This window comes from Oncorhynchus masou, unplaced genomic scaffold, assembly GCF_036934945.1.
Source record: "Oncorhynchus masou masou isolate Uvic2021 unplaced genomic scaffold, UVic_Omas_1.1 unplaced_scaffold_674, whole genome shotgun sequence".
In the NCBI taxonomy this organism is placed as follows: domain Eukaryota; kingdom Metazoa; phylum Chordata; class Actinopteri; order Salmoniformes; family Salmonidae; genus Oncorhynchus; species Oncorhynchus masou.
This window is the reverse complement of record NW_027013189.1, coordinates 404,825-430,875: the sequence shown is the minus strand read 5'-3', so window position 1 is coordinate 430,875 and position 26,051 is coordinate 404,825. Positions and strand designations below refer to the sequence as shown.

General features: G+C 47.2%; 1 pseudogene; it reads left to right on the top strand.

Moving 5' to 3' along the window:
* Positions 1–998: 998 nt before the first annotated feature.
* LOC135536865 (DCN1-like protein 2) lies at positions 999–17,122 on the top strand (annotated as a pseudogene).
* The last annotated feature ends 8,929 nt before the right edge of the window (positions 17,123–26,051 follow it).

Here is a 26,051-nt window from a genome sequence, read left to right as displayed (position 1 = left end):
TGGTAGAGGGGGTGTAGTGTGTGTACTGGGGAGAGGAGAGGGGATGGTAGAGGGGGTGTAGTGTGTGTACTGGGGAGAGGAGATGGATGGTAGAGGTGGTGGTAGAGGGGGTGTAGTGTGTGTACTGGGGAGAGGAGATGAGATGGAAGAGGGGGTGTAGTGTGTGTACTGGGGCGAGGAGATGGAAGAGGGGGTGTAGTGTGTCTACTGAGGAGAGGAGAGGGGATGATAGAGGTGGTGTAGTGTGTGTAATGGGGAGAGGAGAGGGGATGGTAGAGGTGGTGTAGTGTGTGTTTAGGAGAGGGGGAGGGAGGATGGTAGAGGGGGGTGTAGTGTGTGTACTGGGGAGAGGAGGGGATGGATGGTAGATGGGGTGTAGTGTGTGTACTGGGGAGAGGAGGGAGGATGGTAGAGGGGGTGTAGTGTGTGTACTGGGAGAGGAGAGGGATGGTAGAGGTGGTGTAGTGTGTGTTTGTGTACTGGGGAGGGGATGGTAGAGGGGGTGTATGTGTGTATTGGGGAGAGGGGGGTGGTAGAGGGTGTGTGTACTGGGGAGAGGAGAGGGGGGTAGAGGGGGTGTAGTGTGTTTACTGGGGAGAGGAGAGAGGATGGTAGAGGGGGTGTAGTGTGTGTACTGGGGAGAGGAGAGGGGATGGTAGAGGGGGTGTAGTGTGTGTACTGGGGAGAGGAGGGGGATGGTAGAGGTGGTGTAGTGTGTGTTTACTGGGGAGAGGAGGGATGGTAGAGGGGGTGTAGTGTGTGTACTGGGGAGAGGAGGGAGGATGGTAGAGGTGGTGTAGTGTGTGTTTACTGGAGAGGGGAGAGGTGGAGAGTGTTAGGATCGGGTGTGTACTGTGCTCTGTGGGTGTATATGAAGAACAAAGGAAACATTTAATGAGGTGTGTGTAATGTACCAGCTCTGTGTTGTAGTCCTGTTTCAGTGTCGTTGTGTTGTTGTTCCTCTCCAGACCCCCAGGATGACAATAAGATCGGTATCGATGGGATCCAGCAGTTCTGTGATGACCTCACCCTGGACCCGGCCAGTAGGAGTGTTCTGGTGGTGGCCTGGAAGTTCCGTGCCGCCACACAGTGTGAGTTCAGCAGGAAGGAGTTCCTCGACGGCATGGCCGAGCTGGGGTGAGCTAGCTGTCTGTGATGTCATCTTTCTGCGCCACGCAGTTGTGTTCGCTGTTCAGTAGGAAACATTTTGAATGAAAGCAAATGTTGTTATTGGACAACTAACCATTTTGAAACGGAGGTCGGGCAGGTATTAGCTGGACTCCAATAAGAAGGTGTGTGTGTGTGTGTGTGTGTGTGTGTGTGCTTCCCCCCCCTAGCTGTGACAGTCCAGAGAAGCTGAAGGCTCTGCTCCCCAGACTAGAACAGGAAGTCAAAGACACGGCCAAGTTTAAAGACTTCTATCAGTTCACCTTCAACTTCGCCAAGAACCCTGGACAGAAGGGACTAGGTAAGTATTTCACATATCTTTCTGGAGAAAAGCTCTGAACAGAGGTTCTGGTAGATGAACAGAGGTTCTGGTAGATGAACAGAGGTTCTGGTAGATGAACAGAGGTTCTGGTAGATGAACAGAGGTTCTGGTAGATGAACAGAGGTTCTGGTAGATGAATAGATGGTTCTGGTAGATGAATAGAGGTTCTGGTAGATGAATAGAGGTTCTGGTAGATGAACAGAGGTTCTGGTAGATGAACAGAGGTTCTGGTAAATGAACAGAGGTTCTGGTAAATATTGTGTCCAGACAGAGAGTTTAGTCAAACCCTGGTTGGTCCAGCACTGTGTTTGAGGAGAAGGCCTTTCACCCCGGTGTAGTTTTCCGGACCCTGGTGTTGAATTCCTCTGGGGAACATTGGTAGATCACCATGGTGGTTTGGCATCAGTGGTGTAATGTAGTTCTGTCTCAGTCAGTAGCAGCCCGGCAGCAAACAGGAAGAATGGCTTTGAGATGGAAAACAATGACTTGTCCTGCCAGGTAAGTGAAGAGCTCCCCCTTCACAACACTGCCTCTAGTCGGACTACTGCTGTTCTGTGAGCCATGCTGAGGAGAGGGCCTGGAGTCTGACAGGTAGTGGACTGTTACTGTGTAATAACAGGTTTACGGATAGATCACCTATCAAGCTAAACAGAGACCAGGGTGGGTCCCAAATAGAGTTCTATTCCCTGCATAGTCACTACTTCTGACCAGAGCCCTATGGGCACTATTTAGGGAACTGGGTGCCATTTGAGAAACGACCCAGGGGATTCCCTGGATGGGACCACTTTGTTCTGGTTGTTGTTTCTGCTGGTCTGTGTTGTTATGACGACCGGAGTGAGTGACCCAGCTAAGTTCCTGGAACAACAGTAGGGCCCTTTGTCAAAACTCATCTGACTGTAATGTCTCTCTCTCTCTCTGTAACTCTGTCAGACACTGTAATGTCTCTCTCTCTCTGTAACTCTCTGTCAGACACTGTAATGTCTCTCTCTCTCTGTAACTCTCTGTAACTCTGTCACACTCTAATGTCTCTCTCTCTCTCTGTAACTCTCTGTCAGACACTGTAATGTCTCTCTCTCTCTCTGTAACTCTGTAATGTCTCTCTCTCTCTCTCTCTCTCTCTGTAACTCTCTCTCTCTCTGTAACTCTCTGTCACACTGTAATGTCTCTCTCTCTCTCTCTCTCTCTCTCTCTCTCAACTCTCTCTCTCTCTCTGTAACTCTCTGTCAGACACTGTAATGTCTCTCTCTCTCTCTCTCTCTCTGTAACTCTCTGTCAGACACTGTAATGTCTCTCTCTCTCTCTCTCTCTGTAACTCTCTGTCAGACACTGTAATGTCTCTCTCTCTCTCTCTCTGTAACTCTCTCTCTCTCTGTAACTCTCTGTAACTCTGTAATGTCTCTCTCAATTCAATTCAATTCAATTCAAGGGGCTTTATTGGCATGGGAAACATGTGTTAACATTGCCAAAGCAAGTAAGGTAAACAATAAAAATTAACAGTAGACATCACACATACAGAAGTTTCAAAACAATAAAGACATTGAAAATGTCATATTATATATATATATACAGTGTTTTTACAAGGTACGAATTTGAAAGGACACAAGATAAAATAAATAAGCATAGATATGGGTTGTATTTACAATGGTGCTTGTTCCTCACTGGTTGCCCTTTTCTCGTGGCAACAGGTCACAAATCTTGCTGCTCTGATGGCACACTGTGGAATTTCACCCAGTAGATATGGGAGTTTTTCAAAATTGGATTTGTTTTCGAATTCTTTGTGGATCTGTGTAATCTGAGGGAAATATGTCTCTCTAATATGGTCATACATTGGGCAGGAGATTAGGAAGTGCAGCTCAGTTTCCACCTCATTTTGTGGGCAGTGAGCACATAGCCTGTCTTCTCTTGAGAGCCATGTCTGCCTACGGCGGCCTTTCTCAATAGCAAGGCTATGCTCGCTGAGTCTGTACATAGTCAAAGCTTTCCTTAATTTTGGGTCAGTCACAGTGGTCAGGTATTCTGCCGCTGTGTACTCTCTGTGTAGGGCCAAATAGCATTCTAGTTTGCTCTGTTTTTTTTGTTAATTCTTTCCAATGTGTCAAGTAATTATCTTTTTGTTTTCTCATGATTTGGTTGGGTCTAATTGTGCTGCTGTCATGGGGCTCTGTAGGGTGTGTTTGTGTTTGTGAACAGAGCCCCAGGACCAGCTTGCTTAGGGACTCTTCTCCAGGTTCATCTCTCTGTAGGTGATGGCTTTGTTGTGGAAGGTTTGGGAATCGCTTCCTTTTAGGTGGTTATAGAATTTAACAGCTCTTTTCTGGATTTTGATAATTAGTGGGTATCGGCCTAATTCTGCTCTGCATGCACTATTTGGTGTTCTACGTTGTACACGGAGGATATTTTTGCAGAATTCTGCGTGCAGAGTCTCAATTTGGTGTTTGTCCCATTTTGTAAAGTCTTGGTTGGTGAGCGGACCCCAGACCTCACAACCATAAAGGGCAATGGGCTCTATGACTGATTCAAGTATTTTTAGCCAAATCCTAATTGGTATGTTGAAATTTATGTTCCTTTTGATGGCATCTCTCTCTCTCTCTCTCTGTAACTCTCTCTCTCTCTCTGTAACTCTCTGTCACACTGTAATGTCTCTCTCTCTCAACTCTCTCTCTCTCTCTGTCAGACACTGTAATGTCTCTCTCTCTCTCTCTCTCTCTCTCTCAACTCTCTCTCTCTCTAACTCTCTGTCAGACACTGTAATGTCTCTCTCTCTCTCTCTCTGTAACTCTCTCTCTCTGTACCTCTCTGTCAGACACTGTAAGGTCTCTCTCTCTCTCTCTCTCAACTCTCTCTCTCTCTGTAACTCTGTCAGACACTGTAATGTCTCTCTCTCTCTGTAACTCTCTCTCTCTGTAACTCTCTCTCTCTGTAACTCTGTCAGACACTGTAATGTCTCTCTCTCTCTGTAACTCTCTCTCTCTCTGTAACTCTGTCAGACACTGTAATGTCTCTCTCTCTCTCTCTCTCTGTAACTCTCTGTCAGACACTGTAATGTCTCTCTCTCTCTCTCTGTAACTCTCTCTCTCTCTCTCTGTAACTCTCTGTAACTCTGTAATGTCTCTCTCTCTCTCTCTCTCTGTAACTCTCTCTCTCTCTCTCTGTAACTCTCTGTCACACTGTAATGTCTCTCTCTCTCTCTCAACTCTCTCTCTCTCTCTCTCTCTAACTCTCTGCCAGACACTGTAATGTCTCTCTCTCTCTCTCAACTCTCTCTCTCTCTCTCTCTCTAACTCTCTGCCAGACACTGTAATGTCTCTCTCTCTCTCTCTCAACTCTCTCTCTGTAACTCTCTGTCAGACACTGTAATGTCTCTCTCTCTCTCTCTCTCTCTCTGTAACTCTCTCTCTCTCTGTAACTCTCTGTCACACTGTAATGTCTCTCTCTCTCTCTCTCTCTCAACTCTCTCTCTCTCTCTCTCTCTGTAACTCTCTGTCAGACACTGTAATGTCTCTCTCTCTCTCTCTGTAACTCTGTAATGTCTCTCTCTCTCTCTCTCTCTGTAACTCTCTCTCTCTCTCTCTGTAACTCTCTGTCACACTGTAATGTCTCTCTCTCTCTCTCAACTCTCTCTCTCTCTCTCTCTCTAACTCTCTGCCAGACACTGTAATGTCTCTCTCTCTGTAACTCTCTGTGGGACACTGTAATGTCTCTCTCTCTCTCTGTAACTCTCTGTCAGACACTGTAATGTCTCTCTCTCTCTCTCTCTCTCTCTGTAACTCTCTCTCTGTAACTCTCTGTCAGACACTGTAAGGTCTCTCTCTCAACTCTCTCTCTCTCTCTGTAACTCTGTCAGACACTGTAATGTCTCTCTCTCTCTGTAACTCTCTCTCTCTGTAACTCTCTCTCTCTCTGTAACTCTGTCAGACACTGTAATGTCTCTCTCTCTCTCTGTAACTCTCTCTCTGTAACTCTCTCTCTCTCTGTAACTCTGTCAGACACTGTAATGTCTCTTTCTCTCTCTCTCTCTGTGGGACACTGGAATGTCTCTCTCTCTCTCTCTGTAACTCTCTCTCTCTGTAACTCTGTCAGACACTGTAATGTCTCTCTCTCTCTCTCTCTGTAACTCTCTGTGGGACACTGTAATGTCTCTCTCTCTCTCTCTCTCTCTCTCTCTCTCTCTGTAACTCTGTCAGACATTGTAATCTCTCTCTCTCTGTAACCCTCTGTGGGACACTGTAATGTCTCTCTCTCTCTCTCTCTCTCTGTAACTCTGTGGGACACTGTAATGTCTCTCTCTCTCTCTCTCTCTCTGTAACTCTCTCTCTCTCTGTAACTCTGTCAGACACTGTAATGTCTCTCTCTCTCTCTGTAACTCTATGTGGGACACTGTAATGTCTCTCTCTCTCTCTCTCTCTCTCTCTCTCTCTCTCTCTGTAACTCTATGTGGGACACTGTAATGTCTCTCTCTCTCTCTCTCTCTCTCTCTGTAACTCTCTCTCTCTCTCTGTAACTCTCTGTCAGACACTGTAATCTCTCTCTCTCTCTCTCTCTCTCTCTCTGTAACTCTCTGTGGGACACTGTAATGTCTCTCTCTGTAACTCTGTGGGACACTGTAATGTCTCTCTCTCTGTAACTCTGTCAGACACTGTAATGTCTCTCTCTCTCTCTGTAACTCTCTGTCAGACACTGTCTCTCTCTAACTCTCTGTCAGACACTGTCTCTCTCTAACTCTCTGTGGGACACTGTAATGTCTCTCTCTCTGTAACTCTCTGTCAGACACTGTCTCTCTCTAACTCTCTGTCAGACACTGTCTCTCTCTAACTCTCTGTCAGACACTGTAATGTCTCTCTCTCTCTGTAACTCTCTGTCATACACTGTAATGTCTCTCTCTCTCTGTAACTCTCTGTGGGACACTGTAATGTCTCTCTCTCTCTGTGTAACTCTCTGTCAGACACTGTAATGTCTCTCAATTCAATTCAATTCAAGGGGCTTTATTGGCATGGGAAACATGTGTTAACATTGCCAAAGCAAGTAAGGTATATAATATATAAAGTGAAATAAACAATAAAAATTAACAGTAGACATCACACATACATATGTCTCTCTAATATGGTCATACATTGGGCAGGAGGTTAGGAAGTGCAGCTCAGTTTCCACCTCATTTTGTGGGCAGTGAGCACATAGCCTGTCTTCTCTTGAGAGCCATGTCTGCCTACGGCCGCCTTTCTCAATAGCAAGGCTATGCTCGCTGAGTCTGTACATAGTCAAAGCTTTCCTTAATTTTGGGTCAGTCACAGTGGTCAGGTATTCTGCCGCTGTGTACTCTCTGTGTAGGGCCAAATAGCATTCTAGTTTGCTCTGTTTTTTTGTTAATTCTTTCCAATGTGTCAAGTAATTATCTTTTTGTTTTCTCATGATTTGGTTGGGTCTAATTGTGCTGCTGTCATGGGGCTCTGTAGGGTGTGTTTGTGAACAGAGCCCCAGGACCAGCTTGCTTAGGGGACTCTTCTCCAGGTTCATCTCTCTGTAGGTGATGGCTTTGTTGTGGAAGGTTTGGGAATCGCTTCCTTTTAGGTGGTTATAGAATTTAACAGCTCTTTTCTGGATTTTGATAATTAGTGGGTATCGGCTAATTCTGCTCTGCATGCATTATTTGGTGTTCTACGTTGTACACTGAGGCTATTTTTTGCAGAATTCTGCGCGCAGAGTCTCAATTTGGTGATTGTCCCATTTTGTGAAGTCTTGGTTGGTGAGCGGACCCCAGACCTCACAACCATAAAGGGCAATGGGCTCTATGACTGATTCAAGTATTTTTAGCCAAATCCTAATTGGTATGTTGAAATTTATGTTCCTTTTGATGGCATAGAATGCCCTTCTTGCCTTGTCTCTCAGATCGTTCACAGCTTTGTGGAAGTTACCTGTGGCGCTGATGTTTAGGCCAAGGTATGTATAGTTTTTTGTGTGCTCTAGGGCAACAGTGTCTAGATTGAATTTGTATTTGTGGTCCTGGTGACTGGAACTTTTTGGAACACCATTATTTTGGTCTTACTGAGATTTACTGTCAGGGCCCAGGTCTGACAGAATCTGTGCATAAGATCTAGGTGCTGCTGTAGGCCCTCCTTGGTTGGTGACAGAAGCACCAGATCATCAGCAAACAGCAGACATTTGACTTCAGATTCTAGTAGGGTGAGGCCGGGTGCTGCAGACTTTTCTAGTGCCCGCGCAGTTCGTTGATATATATGTTGAAGAGGGTGGGGCTTAAGCTGCATCCCTGTCTAACCCCACGACCCTGTGTGAAGAAATTTGTGTGTTTTTTGCCAATTTTAACCGCACACTTGTTGTTTGTGTACATGGATTTTATGATGTCGTATGTTTTACCCCCAACACCACTTTCCATCAGTTTGTATACCAGACCCTCATGCCAAATTGAGTCGAAGGCTTTTTGAAATCAACAAAGCATGAGAAGACTTTGCCTTTGTTTTGGTTTGTTTGATTGTCAATTAGGGTGTGCAGGGTGAATACATGGTCTGTTGTACGGTAATTTGGTAAAAAGCCAATTTGACATTTGCTCAGTACATTGTTTTCATTGAAGAAGTGTACGAGTCTGCTGTTAATGATAATGCAGAGGATTTTCCCAAGGTTGCTGTTGACGCATATTCCACGGTAGTTATTGGGGTCAAATTTGTCTCCATTTTTGTGGATTGGGGTGATCAGTCCTTGGTTCCAAATATTGGGGAAGATGCCAGAGCTAAGGATGATGTTAAAGAGTTTTAGTATAGCCAATTGGAATTTGTTGTCTGTATATTTGATCATTTCATTGAGGATACCATCAACACCACAGGCCTTTTTGGGTTGGAGGGTTTTTATTTTGTCCTGTAACTCATTCAATGTTATTGGAGAATCCAGTGGGTTCTGGTAGTCTTTAATATTTGATTCTAAGATCTGTATTTGATCATGTATATGTTTTTGCTCTTTATTCTTTGTTATAGAGCCAAAAATATTGGAGAAGTGGTTTACCCATACATCTCCATTTTGGATAGATAATTCTTCGTGTTGTTGTTTGTTTAGTGTTTTCCAATTTTCCCAGAAGTGGTTAGAGTCTATGGATTCTTCAATTACATTGAACTGATTTCTGACATGCTGTTCCTTCTTTTTCCGTAGTGTATTTCTGTATTGTTTTAGTGATTCACCATAGTGAAGGCGTAGACTCAGGTTTTCCGTGTCTCTATGTTTTTGGTTGGACACTCTCTCTCTCTGTAACTCTCTGTCAGACACTGTAATGTCTCTCTCTCTCTCTGTAACTCTCTGTGGGACACTGTAATGTCACTAGGGCTGTGATGATACCAGTATCGCAGTACATTTTCCATGGCAAAAATGAAAACAGGAAGCAAACTCTTTGGTCCTTTTAATAACCTGCTGTGTGTAAGATATAGTGTTCTATATCTGGGTCATAAATACATGTTCTATATCTGGGTCATTAATACATGTTCTATATCTGGGTCATAAATACATGTTCTATATCTGGGTCATTAATACATGTTCTATATCTGGGTCATTAATACATGTTCTATATCTGGGTCATAAATACATGTTCTATATCTGGGTCATTAATACATGTTCTATATCTGGGTCATAAATACATGTTCTATATCTGGGTCATTAATACATGTTCTATATCTGGGTCATTAATACATGTTCTATATCTGGGTCATAAATACATGTTCTATATCTGGGTCATAAATACATGTTCTATATCTGGGTCATAAATACATGTTCTATATCTGGGTCATTAATACATGTTCTATATCTGGGTCATTAATACATGTTCTATATCTGGGTCATAAATACATGTTCTATATCTGGGTCATAAATACATGTTCTATATCTGGGTCATAAATACATGTTCTATATCTGGGTCATAAATACATGTTCTATATCTGGGTCATAAATACATGTTCTATATCTGGGTCATAAATACATGTTCTACAGCTGGGTCATAAATACATTTACATTAGATTACATTACATTTAAGTCATTTAGCAGACGCTCTTATCCAGAGCGACTTACAAATTGGTGAATTCACCTTCTGCCATCCAGTGGAACAGCCACTTTACAATAGTGCATCTAAATCATTTAAGAGGGGGGGTGAGAAGGATTACTTTATCCTATCCTAGGTATTCCTTGAAGAGGTGGGGTTTCAGGTGTCTCCGGAAGGTGGTGATTGACTCCGCTGTCCTGGCGTCGTGGGGAGTTTGTTCCACCATTGGGGGGCCAGAGCAGCGAACAGTTTTGACTGGGCTGAGCGGGAACTGTACTTCCTCAGTGGTAGGGAGGCGAGCAGGCCAGAGGTGGATGAACGCAGTGCCCTTGTTTGAGTGTAGGGCCTGATCAGAGCCTGGAGGTACTGCGGTGCCGTTCCCCTCACAGCTCCGTAGGCAAGCACCATGGTCTTGTAGCGGATGCGAGCTTCAACTGGAAGCCAGTGGAGAGAGCGGAGGAGCGGGGTGACGTGAGAGAACTTGGGAAGGTTGAACACCAGACGGGCTGCGGCGTTCTGGATGAGTTGTAGGGGTTTAATGGCACAGGCAGGGAGCCCAGCCAACAGCGAGTTGCAGTAATCCAGACGGGAGATGACAAGTGCCTGGATTAGGACCTGCGCCGCTTCCTGTGTGAGGCAGGGTCGTACTCTGCGGATGTTGTAGAGCATGAACCTACAGGAACGGGCCACCGCCATGATGTTAGTTGAGAACGACAGGGTGTTGTCCAGGATCACGCCAAGGTTCTTAGCGCTCTGGGAGGAGGACACAATGGAGTTGTCAACCGTGATGGCGAGATCATGGAACGGGCAGTCCTTCCCCGGGAGGAAGAGCAGCTCCGTCTTGCCGAGGTTCAGCTTGAGGTGGTGATCCGTCATCCACACTGATATGTCTGCCAGACATGCAGAGATGCGATTCGCCACCTGGTCATCAGAAGGGGAAAGGAGAAGATTAATTGTGTGTCGTCTGCATAGCAATGATAGGAGAGACCATGTGAGGTTATGACAGAGCCAAGTGACTTGGTGTATAGCGAGAATAGGAGAGGGCCTAGAACAGAGCCCTGGGGGACACCAGTGGTGAGAGCGCGTGGCGAGGAGACAGATTCTCGCCACGCCACCTGGTAGGAGCGACCTGTCAGGTAGGACGCAATTCAAGCGTGGGCCGCGCCGGAGATGCCCAACTCGGAGAGGGTGGAGAGGAGGATCTGATGGTTCACAGTATCGAAGGCAGCCGATAGGTCTAGAAGGATGAGAGCAGAGGAGAGAGAGTTAGCTTTAGCAGTGCGGAGCGCCTCCGTGATACAGAGAAGAGCAGTCTCAGTTGAATGACTAGTCTTGAAACCTGACTGATTTGGATCAAGAAGGTCATTCTGAGAGAGATAGCGGGAGAGCTGGCCAAGGACGGCACGTTCAAGAGTTTTGGAGAGAAAAGAAAGAAAGGATACTGGTCTGTAGTTGTTGACATCGGAGGGGTCGAGTGTAGGTTTTTTCAGAAGGGGTGCAACTCTCGCTCTCTTGAAGACGGAAGGGACGTAGCCAGCGGTCAGGGATGAGTTGATGAGCGAAGTGAGGTAAGGGAGAAGGTCTCCGGAAATGGTCTGGAGAAGAGAGGAGGGGATAGGGTCAAGCGGGCAGGTTGTTGGGCGGCCGGCCGTCACAAGAAGCGAGATTTCATCTGGAGAGAGGGGGAGAAAGAGGTCAGAGCACAGGGTAGGGCAGTGTGAGCAGAACCAGCGGTGTCGTTTGACTTAGCAAACGAGGATCGGATGTCGTCGACCTTCTTTTCAAAATGGTTGACGAAGTCATCTGCAGAGAGGGAGGAGGGGGGAGGGGGAGGAGGATTCAGGAGGGAGGAGGATTCAGGAGGGAGGAGAAGGTGGCAAAGAGCTTCCTAGGGTTAGAGGCAGATGCTTGGAATTTAGAGTGGTAGAAAGTGGCTTTAGCAGCAGAGACAGAGGAGGAAAATGTAGAGAGGAGGGAGTGAAAGGATGCCAGGTCCGCAGGGAGCGAGTTTTCCTCCATTTCCGCTCGGCTGCCCGGAGCACTGTTCTGTGAGCTCGCAGTGAGTCGTCGAGCCACGGAGCGGGAGGGGAGGACCGAGCCGGCCTGGAGGATAGGGGACATAGAGAGTCAAAGGATGCAGAAAGGGAAGAGAGGAGGGTTGAGGAGGCAGAATCAGGAGATAGGTTGGAGAAGGTATGAGCAGAGGGAAGAGATGATAGGATGGAAGAGGAGAGAGTAGCGGGGAGAGAGAGCGAAGGTTGGGACGGCGCGATACCATCCGAGTAGGGGCAGTGTGGGAAGTGTTGGATGAGAGCGAGAGGGAAAAGGATACAAGGTAGTGGTCGGAGACTTGGAGGGGAGTTGCAATGAGGTTAGTGGAAGAACAGCATCTAGTAAAGATGAGGTCGAGCGTATTGCCTGCCTTGTGAGTAGGGGGGAAGGTGAGAGGGTGAGGTCAAAAGAGGAGAGGAGTGGAAAGAAGGAGGCAGAGAGGAATGAGTCAAAGGTAGACGTGGGGAGGTTAAAGTCGCCCAGGACTGTGAGAGGTGAGCCGTCCTCAGGAAAGGAGCTTATCAAGGCATCAAGCTCATTGATGAACTCTCCGAGGAACTTGGAGGGCGATAAATGATAAGAATGTTAAGCTTGAAAGGGCTGGTAACTGTGACAGCATGGAATTCAAAGGAGGCGATAGACAGATGGGTAAGGGGAGAAAGAGAGAATGACCACTTGGGAGAGATGAGGATCCCGGTGCCACCACCCCGCTGACCAGAAGCTCTCGGGGTGTGCGAGAACACGTGGGCGGACGAAGAGAGAGCAGTGGGAGTAGCAGTGTTATCTGTGGTGATCCATGTTTCCGTCAGTGCCAAGAAGTCGAGGACTGGAGGGAGGCATAGGCTGAGATGAACTCTGCCTTGTTGGCCGCAGATCGGCAGTTCCAGAGGCTACCGGAGACCTGGAACTCCACGTGGGTCGTGCGCGCTGGGACCACCAGATTAGGGTGGCCGCGGCCACGCGGTGTGGAGCGTTTGTATGGTCTGTGCAGAGAGGAGAGAACAGGGATAGATAGACACATAGTTGACAGGCTACAGAAGAGGCTACGCTAATGCAAAGGAGATTGGAATGACAAGTGGACTACACGTCTCGAATGTTCAGAAAGTTAAGCTTACGTAGCAAGAATCTTATTGACTAAAATGATTGAAATGATACAGTACTGCTGGAGTAGGCTAGCTGGCAGTGGCTGCGTTGTTGACACTACACTAATCAAGTCGTTCCGTCGAGTGTAATAGTTTCTACAGTGCTGCTATTCGGGGCTAGCTGGCTAGCTAGCAGTGTTGATTACGTTACGTTACATTAAAAGAACGACAATAGCTGGCTAGCTAACCTAGAAAATCGCTCTAGATTCATGTTCTATATCTGGGTCATAAATACATGTGACTCTGGATGACAACATAATGATGTTTGATTCCAACATCAGGGCTGTTTTCCTAAACAAGTTAAATCCGCTCCGTGTTTTGTTTTCATGTGCCGATACTAACGACTATGGTGATACTGGGGGCGGCAGGGTAGCCTAGTGGTTAGAGCGTAGAGGCGGCAGGGTAGCCTAGTGGTTAGAGCGTAGAGGCGGCACGGGAGCCTAGTGGTTAGAGCGTAGAGGCGGCAGGGTAGCCTAGTGGTTAGAGCGTAGAGGCGGCAGGGTAGCCTAGTGGTTAGAGCGTAGAGCGGCAGGGTAGCCTAGTGGTTAGAGCGTTGGACTAGTAATTGAAAGGTTGCAAGTTCAAATCCCTGAGCTGGGACAAGGTACAAATCTGTCGTTCTGCCCCTGAACAGGCAGTTAACCCACTGTTCCTAGGCCGTCATTGAAAATAAGAATTTGTTCTTAACTGACTTGCCTAGTAAAATAAAGGTAAAATAAATTTTAAAAACTGGTATTGTCCCGGCCCTAAATGCCACCCCCTCCATCTCTTTCTCTGTCGCTCTCTCATTCGTTCACACACTAACTCCATGGTCTCAAACGATTCCGACTCCATAGAAACAACAGAAAAACATAACACCCTCCCGAGTGGCGCAGCTTTCCAAGGCACTGCATCTCAGTGTTGAGGCGTCACTACAGACCCGGATTCCATCCCAGGCTGTGTCGCAGCCGGCCGCGACCGGGAGACTCATGGGGCAGCACACAATAGGCCCAGCGTCGTCTGGGTTTGGTCGGCCCTGGATGTCCATTTCCCATCGCGCTCTAGTGACTCCTGTGGCGGGCCGGGCGTAGTGCACGCTGACATGGTCGCCAGTTGTACTGTGTTTCCTCCGACACATTGGTGCGGCTGGCTTCCGGGTTAAGTGGGCATTGTGTCAAGAAGCAGTGCGGCTTGGTTGGGTTGTGTTTCGGGGACGCATGTCTCTCAACCTTCTCCTCTCCCGAGTCCGTACGGGAGTTGCAGCGACGAGACAAGACTGTAACTACCAATTGGACACCACGAAATTGGGGAGAAAATATATAAATAAAAATAAAACCATATTTGCATGTCCTGTGTGTTTGACTGAATTTTGTTATTGTTGTAGCCAACTTGCCCAATGATTAAAAAATAACAAATGTTGTCCCTTTTTCTCTTGTCTCATCGCTGCAACTCCCGTACGGACCCGGGAGAGGAGAAGGTCGAGAGACGTCGTCCTCTGAAACACAACCCAGCCAAGCCGCACTGCTTCTTGACGCAATACCCTCTTAACCCGGGAAGCCAGCCGCACCAATGTGTCGGAGGAAACACCGTACACCTGGCGACCGTGTCAGCGTGCACTGCGCCCGGCCTGCCACTGGAGTCACTAGAGCGCGATGGGACAAGGACATCCCTGCCGGCCAAACCCTCCCTAACCCGGACGACGCTGGGCCAATTGTGTGCTGCCCCATGGGTCTCCCGGTCGCGGGTGGCTGCGACAGAGGCTGGACTCGAACCCAGAATCTCTAGTGGCACAGCGATGCACAGCCTTAGACCCCTGGTGATGAGGTTTAACCTCCTTGTCACCCCTCTACTCTCTATATCAGACCTGGAGATGACTGTAGTCTACTGATGGTGTTACTAACCCCTCTACTCTCTGTATCAGACCTGGAGATGACTAGTCTACTGATGGTGTTACTAACCCCTCTACTCTCTGTATCAGACCTGGAGATGACTGTAGTCTACTGATGGTGTTACTAACCCCTCTACTCTCTGTATCAGACCTGGAGATGACTGTGGCCTACTGATGGTGTTACTAACCCCTCTACTCTCTGTATCAGACCTGGAGATGACTGTAGTCTACTGATGGTGTTACTAACCCCTCTACTCTCTGTATCAGACCTGGAGATGACTGTAGTCTACTGATGGTGTTACTAACCCCTCTACTCTCTGTATCAGACCTGGAGATGACTGTAGTCTACTGATGGTGTTACTAACCCCTCTACTCTCTGTATCAGACCTGGAGATGACTAGTCTACTGATGGTGTTACTAACCCCTCTACTCTCTGTATCAGACCTGGAGATGACTGTAGTCTACTGATGGTGTTACTAACCCCTCTACTCTCTGTATCAGACCTGGAGATGACTGTAGTCTACTGATGGTGTTACTAACCCCTCTACTCTCTGTATCAGACCTGGAGATGGCTGTGGCCTACTGATGGTGTTACTAACCCCTCTACTCTCTGTATCAGACCTGGAGATGACTGTAGTCTACTGATGGTGTTACTAACCCCTCTACTCTCTGTATCAGACCTGAAGATGACTGTAGTCTACTGATGGTGTTACTAACCCCTCTACTCTCTGTATCAGACCTGGAGATGACTGTAGTCTACTGATGGTGTTACTAACCCCTCTACTCTCTGTATCAGACCTGGAGATGACTAGTCTACTGATGGTGTTACTAACCCCTCTACTCTCTGTATCAGACCTGGAGATGGCTGTAGTCTACTGATGGTGTTACTAACCCCTCTACTCTCTGTATCAGACCTGGAGATGACTAGTCTACTGATGGTGTTACTAACCCCTCTACTCTCTGTATCAGACCTGGAGATGACTGTAGTCTACTGATGGTGTTACTAACCCCTCTACTCTCTGTATCAGACCTGGAGATGACTAGTCTACTGATGGTGTTACTAACCCCTCTACTCTCTGTATCAGACCTGGAGATGGCTGTGGCCTACTGATGGTGTTACTAACCCCTCTACTCTCTGTATCAGACCTGGAGATGGCTGTGGCCTACTGGAACCTGGTTCTAACTGGTCGATTCAAGTTCCTGGACCTCTGGAACAGGTTTCTATTGGTGAGTGGATGCCAGTCTGTATTAATGGCTGTTCCCTAAATAATATACTACTCTGGACAGAGTCTCGGTGTTTCCTCCATGTATTGATAGTCTATGGTGATGTCATCTATCTGTGTGATTTAATGCAGGAGCATCATAATCTCTGATGTCATCCATCTGTGTGATTAATGCAGGAGCATCATTATCTCTGATGTCATCTATCTGTGTGATTAATGCAGGAGCATCATAAGCGGTCGATCCCCAAAGACACGTGGAACCTGCTACTGGACTTTGGCAACATGATCGCAGACGACATGTCCAACTACGACGAGGAAGGTGAGATATAACCACCTATTAAGGATGGGTCCCAAATGGCACCTTTTCCTACATTTACATTTAAGTCATTTAGCAGACGCTCTTATCCAGAGCGACTTACAAATTGGTGAATTCACCTTCTGACATCAGTGGAACAGCCACTTTACAATAGTGCATCTAAATCATTTAAGGGGGGTGAGAAGGATTGCTTTATCCTATCCTAGGTATTCCTTGAAGAGGTGGGGTTTCAGGTGTCTCCGGAAGGTGGTGATTGACTCCTGTGCTCTGCTTTTGACCAGGGCCCATAGTGCACTAGATACGGATTAGGGTTCCATTTGAAACGCAGACAAACATTTCTGTAGGACCAATAAAACACACACTAATCCACACCCCTGACCTCAGATCCAGGATTCCTCTACCCCCTTATCCATAACCACTAGGCGTATGACTAAGATCTGACCTGGAGTCAGCAGTTAGGGATTGGGACTTGACTACCATACAGCGCAATCACCTATTAAAACATTTCTGCCAATCACTTACCATGCAGCTAATCATGTGACCCTTTTCTGCCCACTCAGGAGCTTGGCCTGTCCTCATAGACGACTTTGTGGAATTTGCCCGGCCAATCGTGACAGGGGGCAAGCGTAAAACCATATAGGTCATACCCAGTTCCCAGCAGGGGCTGGCGATTTTATACACACCAGCCAAAAAGAGACTTCTACAAGACTGTCCAAGTTTGTGAGACTGAGCTGCCAATCAGGGGCCGGGGAGCGACATGACAGCCAATCGGAGAGAAGGAAAACAACAACAGGAAGAGGAAGTTATCCTTTTCTTTGTTTTGAGACCGAGTCACTCCGGGAGGCGGGCTGTTAGCAGGGGGTGGGATCGTCGCGGAGCTATGAGCTCTGCTCCCATTGGCTGGCTGGATCAGACTGATCGGCCAACGACTACAGTACCCAAACACCAGCCACCATCAGATCAGTGGGCGTGTCTGTAGATTCTAGAACTGGTGCTCTGGTCCCACCCCCTAGCTGCAGCCCCCCAACCCCGCCCCTCCTTACTAAAGAATGACCAGGGAGAGCAAACAGAACGGCAGAGCGGGGCGGATGGTTTGCTCTCTGCAGCAGACAGACAGAATGGTGTGATATTTGATCCAGTGGAGGCTGCAGAGAGGAGGACGGCTCATCATAATGGCTGGAACGGAGCAAACGGAATGTTATCAAACACCTGGAAACCATGGAAAACATGTGTTTGATGTAGTTGATACCATTCCACTGATTCCGATCTAGTCATTACCACGAACATGTCCTCCCCAATTAAGGTGCCACCAGCCTCCTGTGGTCTGAACCCACAGTAGTAAGACGTGTCCTCTCTGCCGCCCATTGGTGGATGAACTAGGAGCTCGGAGGTTCTGCATGTGTTTCTGGTTGAGCGTTAGCGGCTGGACGGAGGAACAACAACTACTTTTTTTTATTATTATCATTGAGTTTCTTCTCATCAGAGGTGAGGGGTGTGGTCGTCATCCAATGTTCTCATCCAATCCAACGTCAGTGTAATGTTCTGCTTCCATTTCAATCTAAAGTGTAAAAGTTGGGTCAGTTTTGTTGTTAATATGTGTGAGGTTCAGGGTCTATATCCACAAGGCGTCTGAGAGTACGAGTGCTGACCTGGGATCAGTTTAGCCTTTTAGATCATAATGAATACTAGAGAGAGGACCAGATCCTAGTGCTGATCTGGGATCAGGTTAGTCTTTTAGATCATAGTGAGTGAGAGGACCAGAGAGGACCAGATCCTAGTGCTGATCTGGGATCAGTTTAGTCTTTTAGATCATAGTGAGTGAGAGGACCAGAGAGGACCTACTCTGAGACGCTTTAGGAATACAGGCCCAGTTCAGATCCACTCTGGTATTCAGATAGAACCGAACCGACCGACAGAGCAGCATGCTTTTAAAGCTCAACACCAGCAGAAATACTATTGCTCCAGTTGGAACAGACTGTGACCATAGGATTCATGTGTTAGATATACCATTTTAGAATAATGAATATGATACAATATAAAGACGACACAATGACATTTATAATCGTGAGAGAGAGGACGAAGTATTTGAAATGCGTACGAGGTCCACAGATTTCTAGGCCGTGTCCCAAACTGTACCCCATTCCCTGTATAGTACTGGTAAAAAAAGTAGTGCTCTATATAGGGAACAGGTTTGCCCATTTGGGATGTGCCATGTCTCCAAGCTTTCTGTTTGATTTGAGTTTGTTTGTTTGGGGTGTAAATGTTCACATCACCAGAGACCTTGACTGTTGGTCTGGCAGTTGTTTTATTTTCACAAGCAACGCACAGGAAGTTGAATCTATGAATCGTATTCAGTCTACAACACTGTTCATTGTTGAATCTATGAATCATATTCAGTCTACAACATTGTATATAGTTGAATCTATGAATCGTATTCAGTCTACAACACTGTATATAGTTCATAGTTGAATCTATGAATCGTATTCAGTCTACAACACTGTATATAGTTCATAGTTGAATCTATGAATCATATTCAGTCTACAACACTGTATATAGTTCATAGTTGAATCTATGAATCGTATTCAGTCTACAACACTGTATGTAGTTCATAGTTGAATCTATGAATCGTATTCAGTCTACAACACTGTATATAGTTCATAGTTGAATCTATGAATCGTATTCAGTCTACAACACTGTATATAGTTCATAGTTGAATCTATGAATCGTATTCAGTCTACAACACTGTATGTAGTTCATAGTTGTATACTGAATACGATTCATAGATTCAACACTGTACATAGTTCATAGTTGAATCTATGAATCGTATTCAGTCTACAACACTGTATATAGTTCATAGTTGAATCTATGAATCGTATTCAGTCTACAACACTGTATGTAGTTCATAGTTGTATACTGAATACGATTCATGATTCAACACTGTATATAGTTCATTGTTGAATCTATGAATCATATTCAGTCTACAACACTGTATATAGTTCATAGTTGAATCTATGAATCGTATTCAGTCTACAACACTGTATATAGTTCATAGTTGAATCTATGAATCGTATTCAGTCTACAACACTGTATGTAGTTCATAGTTGTATACTGAATACGATTCATACATTCAACACTGTATATAGTTCATTGTTGAATCTATGAATCGTATTCAGTCTACAACACTGTATATAGTTTGTAGTTGAATCTATGAATCGTATTCAGTCTACAACACTGTATATAGTTCATTGTTGAATCAATGAATCGTATTCAGTCTATAACACTGTATATAGTTCATAGTTGAATCTATGAATCGTATTCAGTCTACAACACTGTATATAGTTCGTAGTTGAATCTATGAATCGTATTCAGTCTACAACACTGTATATAGTTCGTAGTTGAATCTATGAATCGTATTCAGTCTACAACACTGTATATAGTTCATAGTTGAATCTATGAATCGTATTCAGTCTACAACACTGTATATAGTTCATAGTTGAATCTATGAATCGTATTCAGTCTACAACACTGTATATAGTTTGTAGTTGGAAGAGAGAGAGAGATACGTCCTCTGAGCCTCCTACACTCAGGTACGCGCTGAGAGAGTGTCCAATGTGTTGACGTGTATCGACAGGAGAAGACAGAGACTATGGAAGAGAGAGAGACGTCCTCTGAGCCTCCTACACTCAGGTACGCGCTGAGAGAGTGTCCAATGTGTTGACGTGTATCGACAGGAGAAGACAGAGACTATGGAAGAGAGAGAGAGACGTCCTCTGAGCCTCCTACACTCAGGTACGCGCTGAGAGAGTGTCCAATGTGTTGACGTGTATCGACAGGAGAAGACAGAGACTATGGAAGAGAGAGAGAGAGACGTCCTCTGAGCCTCCTACACTCAGGTACGCGCTGAGAGAGTGTCCAATGTGTTGATGTGTATCGACAGGAGAAGACAGAGACTATGGAAGAGAGAGAGAGACGTCCTCTGAGCCTCCTACACTCAGGTACGCGCTGAGAGAGTGTCCAATGTGTTGACGTGTATCGACAGGAGAAGACAGAGACTATGGAAGAGAGAGAGAGAGACGTCCTCTGAGCCTCCTACACTCAGGTACGCGCTGAGAGAGTGTCCAATGTGTTGACTGTCTGAGCTTTACTCATATTCACTATTATTTTCACTGAGAGAAAAGAAAAAGCATTTAAAACATTTGTCATTGTTCTGCTATGGAGACGTTCTACATGACTTTGTTTTGGCAACGGAAGGTCCCGTCAATAAAGCATGTTGTTTTTAACAAAAAATGGAACGAGACTTTGGATCCATCTGTTCTGTTGAAAGTTTCATTAAGATTAGTGAGCTCACATGACAGAGAATGTGCCCCAAACACAGAGATGTTAAGAGATCACAACGTTATCTCTGTCCCATTATGGCGTCTGTGAGAGCACGGGCAGCGCGGTTGAGAATGAGAGGGTGGGAAGCTTTTAGGGACAGTTTAGGTGCAAAGGTTAAGGATGAGGGGGGTTGTGAGGGAGGGGTTGAGGCAGAGGGGGTTGGTTTGTTGTTGGTGAGAATGAGAGAGGGTTTAGAGGTGATGAGGGGGTTGTGAGGGAGGGGTTGAGGCAGAGGGGGTTGGTTTGTTGTTGGTGAGAATGAGAGAGGGTTTAGAGGTGATGAGGGGTAACAAGGGAGGGGGTTGGTTTGTTGTTGGTCAGAATTAGAGAGGGTGTAGAGGTGATGAGGGTAACAAGGGAGCCCTCTAACCCTCCTACCCTCCCTTCCTCCAGCCCTCTAACCCTCCAGCCCTCTAACCCTCCAGCCCTCTAACCCTCCAGCCCTCTAACCCTCCAGCCCTCTAACCCTTCAGCCCTCTAACCCCCAGCCCTCTAACCCCCAGCCCTCTAACCCCCAGCCCTCTAACCCTCCAGCCCTCTAACCCTCCAGCCCTCCAGCCCTCTAGCCCTCTAACCCTCTAACCCTCTAACCCTCCAGCCCTCCAGCCCTCTAGCCTTCTAACCCTCTAGCCTTCTAACCCTCCAGCCTTCTAGCCCTCCAGCCCTCTAACCCTCCAGCCCTCTAACCCTCCAGCCCTCTAACCCTCCAACCCTCTAATCCTCCAACCCTCTAATCCTCCAGCCCTCTAACCCTCCAGCCCTCTAACCCTCCAGCCCTCTAACCCCCCAGCCCTCTAACCCCCCAGCCCTCTAACCCCCAACCCTTTAATCCTCCAACCCTTTAATCCTCCAGCCCTCTAACCCTCCAGCCCTCCAGCCCTCCAGCCCTCTAGCCCTCTAACCCTCTAACCCTCCAGCCCTCTAACCCTCCAGCCCTCTAACCCTCTAATCCTCCAGCCCTCTAACCCTCCAGCCCTCTAACCCTCCAGCCCTCTAACCCTCCAGCCCTCTAACCCTCCAGCCCTCTAACCCTCTAGCCCTCTAACCCTCCAGCCTTCTAACCCTCCAGCCCTCTAACCCTCCAGCCCTCTAACCCTCTAATCCTCCAGCCCTCTAACCCTTTAACCCTCCAGCCCTCTAACCCTCCAGCCCTCTAACCCTCCAGCCCTCTAACCCCCAGCCCTCTAACCCCCAGCCCTCTAACCCCCAGTCCTCTAACCCTCTAATCCTCCAGCCCTCTAACCCTCTAATCCTCTAACCCTCTAATCCTCCAGCCCTCTAACCCTCTAATCCTCTAACCCTCTAATCCTCCAGCCCTCTAACCCTTTAACCCTCTAACCCTCCAGCCTTCTAACCCTCCAGCCCTCTAACCCTCCAGCCCTGGCAGTAGCCCTGGAGTTCTGGGGACGAGGGTATTGCCTTTTTAGGAGACACCTGATCACAGCCCAGTGCCTCTACACACACAGAGGCTGCTGATAAAGATGTGTGTTAGACTGAGTGAGAGAGTGACTGGTGATTAGGCTGATAGATGAGCTCAGAGCTATGGGGGCGGGGACTGAACTGGACTGCTACCGTTCACAGTTAAAAAGAGAGCTCCAACCACGGCACGTCCCCATCCAGTTTAGGAAGGACACCCCATTGGATTACCAGAACAGAGAGCAACACAGCGAGTGACAGCGTCAGAGAGCCTTCTAGGTGGACCAGACAGACGGTGGGCTGTTTTTGTTTGCCAGCAGGTTGAGGAGAAGCTCTGTCTGTTTAACCAGAGGAACACTATCTCAGGCTTCTAGAAGCTCTGTCTGTTTAACCAGAGGAACACTATCTCAGGCTTCTAGAAGCTCTGTCTGTTTAACCAGAGGAACACTATCTCAGGCTTCTAGAAGCTCTGTCTGTTTAACCAGAGGAACACTATCTCAGGCTTCTAGAAGCTCTGTCTGTTTAACCAGAGGAACACTATCTCAGGCTTCTAGAAGCTCTGTCTGTTTAACCAGAGGAACACTATCTCAGGCTTCTAGAAGCTCTGTCTGTTTAACCAGAGGAGGCACTAGAAGCTCTCAGGCTTCTAGAAGCTCTGTCTGTTTAACCAGAGGAACACTATCTCAGGCTTCTAGAAGCTCTGTCTGTTTAACCAGAGGAACACTATCTCAGGCTTCTAGAAGCTCTGTCTGTTTAACCAGAGGAACACTATCTCAGGCTTCTAGAAGCTCTGTCTGTTTAACCAGAGGAACACTATCTCAGGCTTCTAGAAACTCTGTCTGTTTAACCAGAGGAACACTATCTCAGGCTTCTAGAAGCTCTGTCTGTTTAACCAGAGGAACACTATCTCAGGCTTCTAGAAGCTCTGTCTGTTTAACCAGAGGAACACTATCTCAGGCTTCTAGAAGCTCTGTCTGTTTAACCAGAGGAACACCATCTCAGGCTTCTAGAAGCTCTGTCTGTTTAACCAGAGGAACACTATCTCAGGCTTCTAGAAGCTCTGTCTGTTTAACCAGAGGAACACTATCTCAGGCTTCTAGAAGCTCTGTCTGTTTAACCAGAGGAACACTATCTCAGGCTTCTAGAAGCTCTGTCTGTTTAACCAGAGGAACACTATCTCAGGCTTCTAGAAGCTCTGTCTGTTTAACCAGAGGAACACTATCTCAGGCTTCTAGAAGCTCTGTCTGTTTAACCAGAGGAACACTATCTCAGGCTTCTAGAAGCTCTGTCTGTTTAACCAGAGGAACACTATCTCAGGCTTCTAGAAGCTCTGTCTGTTTAACCAGAGGAACACCATCTCAGGCTTCTAGAAGCTCTGTCTGTTTAACCAGAGGAACACTATCTCAGGCTTCTAGAAGAGGACTATAGTGTCTTGGGAGTCAGACTGTTTCTGAGAGACTCTGTCTACCTAGAGCCTGTGTCCTCTATAACCCGTAGAGAGACTGTCTACCTAGAGCCTGTGTCCTCTATAACCGGTAGAGAGACTGTCTACCTAGAGCCTGTGTCCTCTATAACCCGTAGAGAGACTGTCTACCTAGAGCCTGTGTTCTCTATAACTGGTCGAGAGACTGTCTACCTAGAGCCTGTGTTCTCTATAACCGGTAGAGAGACTGTCTACCTAGAGCCTGTGTCCTCTATAACCCGTAGAGAGACTGTCTACCTAGAGCCTGTGTCCTCTATAACCCGTAGAGAGACTGTCTACCTAGAGCCTGTGTCCTCTATAACTGGTAGAGAGACTGTCTACCTAGAGCCTGTGTTCTCTATAACTGGTAGAGAGACTGTCTACCTAGAGCCTGTGTTCTCTATAACCGGTAGAGAGACTGTCTACCTAGAGCCTGTGTCCTCTATAACCGGTCGAGAGACTGTCTACCTAGAGCCTGTGTCCTCTATAACCGGTCGAGAGACTGTCTACCTAGAGCCTGTGTCCTCTATAACCCGTAGAGAGACTGTCTACCTAGAGCCTGTGTCCTCTATAACCCGTAGAGAGACTGTCTACCTAGAGCCTGTGTCCTCTATAACCCGTAGAGAGACTGTCTACCTAGAGCCTGTGTCCTCTATAACCCGTAGAAGACTGTCTACCTAGAGCCTGTGTCCTCTATAACCGGTCGAGAGACTGTCTACCTAGAGCCTGTGTCCTCTATAACCCGTAGAGAGACTGTCTACCTAGAGCCTGTGTCCTCTATAACCCGTAGAGAGACTGTCTACCTAGAGCCTGTGTCCTCTATAACCCGTAGAGAGACTGTCTACCTAGAGCCTGTGTCCTCTATAACCCGTAGAGAGACTGTCTACCTAGAGCCTGTGTCCTCTATAACCCGTAGAGAGACTGTCTACCTAGAGCCTGTGTCCTCTATAACCCGTAGAGAGACTGTCTACCTAGAGCCTGTGTCCTCTATAACCCGTAGAGAGACTGTCTACCTAGAGCCTGTGTCCTCTATAACCCGTAGAGAGACTGTCTACCTAGAGCCTGTGTCCTCTATAACCCGTAGAGAGACTGTCTACCTAGAGCCTGTGTCCTCTATAACCCGTAGAGAGCCTGTGTCCTCTATAACCTGTAGAGAGCCTGTGTCCTCTATAACCCGTAGAGAGCCTGTGTCCTCTATAACCCGTAGAGAGCCTGTGTCCTCTATAACCTGTAGAGAGACTGTCTACCTGGAGCCTGTGTCCTCTATAACCCGTAGAGAGACTGTCTACCTGGAGCCTGTGTCCTCTATAACCGGTAGAGAGACTGTCTACCTAGAGCCTGTGTCCTCTATAACCCGTAGAGAGACTGTCTACCTAGAGCCTGTGTCCTCTATAACCGGTAGAGAGACTGTCTACCTAGAGCCTGTGTCCTCTATAACCCGTAGAGAGACTGTCTACCTAGAGCCTGTGTCCTCTATAACCCGTAGAGACTGTCTACCTAGAGCCTGTGTCCTCTATAACCCGTAGAGAGACTGTCTACCTAGAGCCTGTGTCCTCTATAACCCGTAGAGAGCCTGTGTCCTCTATAACCTGTAGAGAGCCTGTGTCCTCTATAACCCGTAGAGAGCCTGTGTCCTCTATAACCCGTAGAGAGCCTGTGTCCTCTATAACCTGTAGAGACTGTCTACCTGGAGCCTGTGTCCTCTATAACCCGTAGAGAGACTGTCTACCTGGAGCCTGTGTCCTCTATAACCGGTAGAGAGACTGTCTACCTAGAGCCTGTGTCCTCTATAACCCGTAGAGAGACTGTCTACCTAGAGCCTGTGTCCTCTATAACCCGTAGAGAGCCTGTGTCCTCTATAACCTGTAGAGAGCCTGTGTCCTCTATAACCCGTAGAGAGCCTGTGTCCTCTATAACCCGTAGAGAGCCTGTGTCCTCTATAACCTGTAGAGAGACTGTCTACCTGGAGCCTGTGTCCTCTATAACCCGTAGAGACTGTCTACCTGGAGCCTGTGTCCTCTATAACCGGTAGAGAGACTGTCTACCTAGAGCCTGTGTCCTCTATAACCCGTAGAGAGACTGTCTACCTAGAGCCTGTGTCCTCTATAACCGGTAGAGAGACTGTCTACCTAGAGCCTGTGTCCTCTATAACCCGTAGAGAGACTGTCTACCTAGAGCCTGTGTCCTCTATAACCCGTAGAGAGACTGTCTACCTAGAGCCTGTGTCCTCTATAACCTGTAGAGAGCCTGTGTCCTCTATAACCTGTAGAGAGCCTGTGTCCTCTATAACCCGTAGAGAGCCTGTGTCCTCTATAACCCGTAGAGAGCCTGTGTCCTCTATAACCTGTAGAGAGACTGTCTACCTGGAGCCTGTGTCCTCTATAACCCGTAGAGAGACTGTCTACCTGGAGCCTGTGTCCTCTATAACCGGTAGAGAGACTGTCTACCTAGAGCCTGTGTCCTCTATAACCCGTAGAGAGACTGTCTACCTAGAGCCTGTGTCCTCTATAACCGGTAGAGAGACTGTCTACCTAGAGCCTGTGTCCTCTATAACCCGTAGAGAGACTGTCTACCTAGAGCCTGTGTCCTCTATAACCGGTAGAGAGACTGTCTACCTTGGAGCCTGTGTCCTCTATAACCGGTAGAGAGACTGTCTACCTGGAGCCTGTGTCCTCTAT